This window comes from Borostomias antarcticus (genome assembly GCF_949987555.1).
Source record: "Borostomias antarcticus genome assembly, chromosome: 16".
In the NCBI taxonomy this organism is placed as follows: domain Eukaryota; kingdom Metazoa; phylum Chordata; class Actinopteri; order Stomiiformes; family Stomiidae; genus Borostomias; species Borostomias antarcticus.
In genome coordinates this window covers 21,380,926-21,386,687 of record NC_140249.1, presented here as the reverse complement: position 1 = coordinate 21,386,687, position 5,762 = coordinate 21,380,926, and positions in this window count along the sequence as shown.

Below are 5,762 nucleotides of genomic sequence, written 5' to 3'. Positions count from 1 at the left end.
AAACTGTCTCCCTGTCCATTTTCCAGCTTCCCACGATGCTCGGCTGTTGACCGTGACACGCCAAAGTTTCTTGTAACATTCCTTATCTGTTGGAATGTGCCGATGATTTACACGCCCAACCACTCTTGCGCTTTCTGGAATACTGAGCTCCACGAAAGACGACTTTTGGTTAATTCATGCCTTCAAGTAAATCAAGATTTAAGAGAAACGAGTGAGGCACAGGTCCATCCGCCTTAGCTTCAGTTAGGATTATTCTCTCAGAAAGTGCTTATATTTGAGACCTGTTTATTCCACATAAACTAATATAATGTATGCCTGCTGAGACTATGATCATTGACTAAGATTGGGGAATAATCAAATTTCACAAATCTTTTGGTTGCCAATTCATAAACTTCAAGAGTGTGCATTATATAGACTGTCCTGCCTTGGTGAGTGCAGGTTGGAGCACAGTACACCAACATAGCTATGATACACAGCTAATACACAGCTATAATACTGTAGCAACTGTCAAAGCTCTATGCTGAAAGAATGTTCCCCTGTTCAATGAGTTTCATTGTGGATTTTTCAGTGGCAACGCTGTTGAACAGTAACCTAGTTGAACAGAGTGTAGCACTACTGACACAATGCTACTGCTACAGTATTGTGTGTTTTGTATGAAGGGCTACAGGTAAAATCCATTAGCTTTGTCCCATTGTGGCTCGACGGGGGGGTTCACATACTCTCATAGCACCTAACACCCCCCTGGAGCAGGTCAAAGTGGTTCGGTCCCCTAGTTTCACACCTTGTCGTGTGGATAGGAGAGAGGCAACATGACGGCTTGTTGATGCTCATAGCCTCTGTGGAACATATCATACAAGGAGCACAAGAACGAGTAGTCGGCCATGTTGTGACCAACCATGCCTTGTTTTTGAACAGCACTCTAAATCCCGTGGAAGAGACCACAGCGCATAACGACTTCCCCTTTGAAAAACGCCCTTCCCATTTTTCATGTCATTTTGACATTCGCCAAAGCCTGTTTAAAATCTGCCTTCATCGCCAGGGTTATTCAGGCTCATGCTCCGGTTCCACTGGGGTTTGTGCTTGTTATGTTCTGCGAGGCTTCCAGGACTTGGAGGTTATAACCTTGGGATTATCACAAATAATCATATCCTCACATTGTTCTCCTGGGATTGGCTAAGAGCCAGGAGGACCAATCCCACTGCTTTCCACTACTGCACCACAATTATCAACTTAACGCTGCATCAGAATAACACTGCTTTGCTTGAACTGAGAAAAGGAATGTGATTCTTTATTCACAGGTACAGTGAGAGGTTGTAATGCGCTCTGTGGTAAAGTCGGCCTAAAATAGTGCTTGACATGCTCGAATGAATTATAATATTGTACATAAAGTCAGGCTTATTCTGATACTCAACTACCATTACCAACCCTGAAATATACAGGAAGGCCTGAGGTCTTAGTTCTTTACAAGGATCTGTTCCAGCAACTCACTTGAGCCACTCTTTCTGAAACAATTTGTCAGTGAGCAGTGTAAATACTCCTTTTATCCATCCCAGTACTTTTCTGGTGTAATTCTTTTTCAACAAACAGAGCCTTTGTTGTGACACCCCGTGTAAAGCTGAATGACTGATGCTGGGTGTCCAATTTTCTTTGGCCGTTTAATTGTTTGGCCTCTGTGAAGGGGGCTTATGTTGTAACAGTTAGTTGGCTGCCAGTGCGCAGGGCTGGCTCTAAAGGCTTTTATAGGCCCTATAAACCTTAATGCGCAGGCAGAGGGGGGCCGCGGTCCCCCGGTGAAATACCGGCTCTCGGTGCGGATAGCCACCCATCACCCGTAGGGTGGCGCGGCTCCAGGGACGGTAAATCCGGGAGGCGCTGGGCCTGACCGCCTGCCAGCCTCTCCCCTCCACCCTGCCCCGCCCTGCCCTGCTCCCCAAGGCATCAGCGCCCCTATGACGGACCGGACTCCCTGACCGGAGCCTGATATCAAAGACTGATGTTGTTTATGGTACAAGAAAACGAGGTGTGTGTGTGTGTGTGTGTGTGTGTGTGGGGGGGGGGGTCTGTTTGCTTCACAGGATGTTGTCTTTGTTGCTGCAGTCTAAGAATTGATATGAAATTAGGTTACCAGTCATTTTCTATATCAGCTGTGACTGATAGCATGACAGCTGTGTCACAGAGTATCAGCAGACATTAGTCACTCAAAAACCAAGACTGTTGTTCAGGGAGGATCAGTTATCATGACGTAGACTCAGTGATGACACAGTAGGCCTACTCAAATTGAAACCAAGAATTGATTCTGAAAGTGTAAAGCATCACACCCTGCTGATACTGTAGCTCTACTCACGATGTTGGGAAATTGGTCAGGTGTCTGTGTGTCTTAGGTAATGATGGAATTTTTTCCAGTAAAGGACTTAAACTTGTTTTGATGTAGACTTGGTCCCCGGGCGCAGCTGACGAGGCTGCCCATTGCTCCTGGCTGCCCCTGGAGGAGGACTGCTTGGATGGGAGAAATGCAGAGGACAAATTCCATCGGCGACCACTAACAATGTGTGTGTGTGCTGTGTTGCCTTTCCCTCACATGTGTTTGTGTGTGTGGTCAATTAAGAGGTCCAGAATTATTATAGTTATTAATTATTAAAATGAGAATACTGTACATACTCTAGAGCGTCTCATACTACTAATACTGTACATACTCAGAACTGGACTGTGGGAAGATATGACAACAATGCCTCGTTTTGGCCACATGGCTTCTAATGGACTCAACAACTCCCACACACACACACACACACACACACACACACACACACACACACACACACACACACACACACACACACACACACACACACCTCCTTGGTCTCTGGTTTGGTTCATCTTCAACAAAAGGCTAGTTTGATCCGTCTAGGTTACTCAGTGACATAGAGGGCTGTTGTTTGGATCTGTGCTCATCTCCTCACTTCCTCCCATCGTTTCAGCCCCCCCCCCTGCCCCCCCCATAGCCTATTGTCCTCCAGGCTCCGCCCCTTGCCCTCAGCCAATGTGGCCTTTTCATGTAAGCGCCTGTCAATTTGAACAGTGATGCTAGTCTGCCTGAATGTGTGGAATGGGGGCCCTCGATAGGGAGTTCTTTCCCCTGGATAGGGAGTTGTATTCCTGTGGATAGGGAGTTATATTCCTGTGGATAGGGAGTTGTATTCCAACTTTCAGAGCCAAAGGGAGGATTTCCGTTTCCAAATGTCAGGCTGGATGTGTCACAACGCTGGAAATCGATCCCCTGACAAACAGGTGGGACGTCTTCAAATATGAGAAGGAGCTTTTATGTTGTCGTTTTTTTTCTCTCTCTTTTTCTTTTATCCTCATGCATACAAGTGTCAATCTGATGCCAGAGGAGGTGATATTGTCTGTCCTGTCTCATTGAATAGCGCTGGTGAAAGCAATGAGCAGCCCTGGAGCGCTTCTTAACATTTGCCTTCAGATCTCCTCTAGCAATCCAATACTCACTGTATGTTTAGTAGTAAACGCACATGCGCTACTGGTTCCCCATTCCAATACTACAACAACACAACTTACCCACTGCTAGGCCTATACTGCTGTGCCCTGTGACCAGTAAAAGCTGTGACCTTTTAACACAGTAATCTTCAATGACATTTACATATTTAGACAAGGAGGTGGGCTATTCAAAGTACCTGGGAAAATACAGGATTTGCACAACAACCCGCTTGTCAACACATGTCACGGTGTACAACCTATTTATAACCATACACTACCCCTTCACATCATGATTCATATCCTTTACCTGAAACTATTATTTTAATGTCAATGACCCAGGTGTTTCAGTTACTGATATTAACATTTATAGTAGTGTTTACTCCACTGTAAGCCCCCCCCCCCCCCCGCCCCCCTAAAAAAAAAAAAACAGTAGCTCATTTACAACCACAGTTTTACAACTGCTTGATTTACTCTATTGTTTCTAATACAGCGCTAGCCAATAAAAAGAGAGAGCTTTCCCCTGAGGGACATAGATTCCACACTACTTCTGCAGATAGTAATTCCATTATACAGTCAAGTTAATTGAAACATACTGTAGGAGAGTGTTGAAATACTTCTGACCATTAGCAAGGGTTTTCGTCTTGACTTCTGAACCAGCCCGCAGCCCGGAGCGAGCCAGAAAAGGAGACTGTTATTAGGGGATCTGCCAGGCCTCACATTAGACACATGTCACCCCGAGGGCAGCTGTAGCAGCACACAGACCTGGTCAGCAGGCCACACTCATGAATCTTGCGCATTAATGCTTGTTGTCACCTTTTATCACTAGTTGGTTTTCTAAGGGCAGGCTTGTGATGAAGGCTATGACAGATGTGGATATGTTAATTTATGCTCAGAAAACCCTCAGAAGCTAGTAGGCCTGCTTGTCATTCTGTTTTTCCACAGTGGAGTGGGCAGGGCAACAGTGTTTTATATGTCTGGGTTGGTCTTTTGACTTAATCACCCCCCTCCCCCCTTCCAACCTTACCAAAGCAATTCACTTTGTAAAAGAAAATAATTAACCTAATGACTGCTACTACATCATGAATATGCATATATTAATTCAATTGCGTATGATTCAGCACGGTACCATCAGGTTGATCGGTTGTATTTCTCCTGAGAGCCCTCCCTCGTCACCGCCCACCCCCACCACACAGCGGTAGGAGGGGAGCGCGCAATGCGCGTGCCCGGTCAGCAGCTTACACCGATTATAAGAAAAAAGGCACGGCTGTGGAGAGCGATACGTATGACACGGAGGACTCAATACCACAATATTCCAGAAAAAAATATACACACTGCATTATTATACTGAACTAAGAGTTGAATTGAATTTATTAAGAGGACGCCTTCCCGGCGGTATGGTGGGGACAATGTGGACATTTGTATTCGTTTAAGGGAATTAGTCTGAGTTTTTGAGTAGCCTGTAGTGTAAGCAGACGGAGCGCGCCTTCCTCTAGAAAACGGTATAGCGGGAGCGTGGAGAGAGGAGTGCATTCAAGCAACAGTAGAGAGGTAAGCCCCTTTCATAACATTTCCTCAAACAAACATTTAACGACAGCCTTCAAACACAATATGAACAACTCTACGGCTAATTGAATACAGAATGCCAGACCGCTCTTGCAAGCGTCTGTCTCGCTCCATAACAGACCCTGGCGAAACTAGCCTCCACACAGCACATCTCCTGTGATTGTGTCCGTTCCATTAAAGCCTATATAAGGTTAAATTTCAAGACAAAGACGTTGAATTGAATGCCATTTTTTAGAATGCCTTATACACTTTGCGTGACTGACACGTATGCCATCGGGTTTTTCTCGTTTCTTGCTTTGTGTGGCCGAAGCCATCAGCTAATCAACCCCAAGGCATCCCACCGTTGCCTTTGATAATGTCATTGATAAACACAACGCTACCAATTATGACAGTCGTTTCTAGTGGCCGACCTCTTACCACAACAAATGTGCATTAAGTGAGCTGGATACTAATGTTGACAATGCACAAGCAGCAGTGAATATGACGCATTTTGTTTAGATACTTTCTATCTAGAATGGTGACATTCCATGTCGCAGGGGGGTGGAGCAGTCAATGAACAGTAATTGACAGGCATTGTTGTAGGCCTACATATAGGCTAGTACTATACGTTGGTATGTTTGCCGCTGGCCATGAATTACATGATTTGCGAGTGCAGTTGAATCTTCAGTGCCTGTGCCTGGAGACTGGCTCCATTGCATCATGCGTTTTTG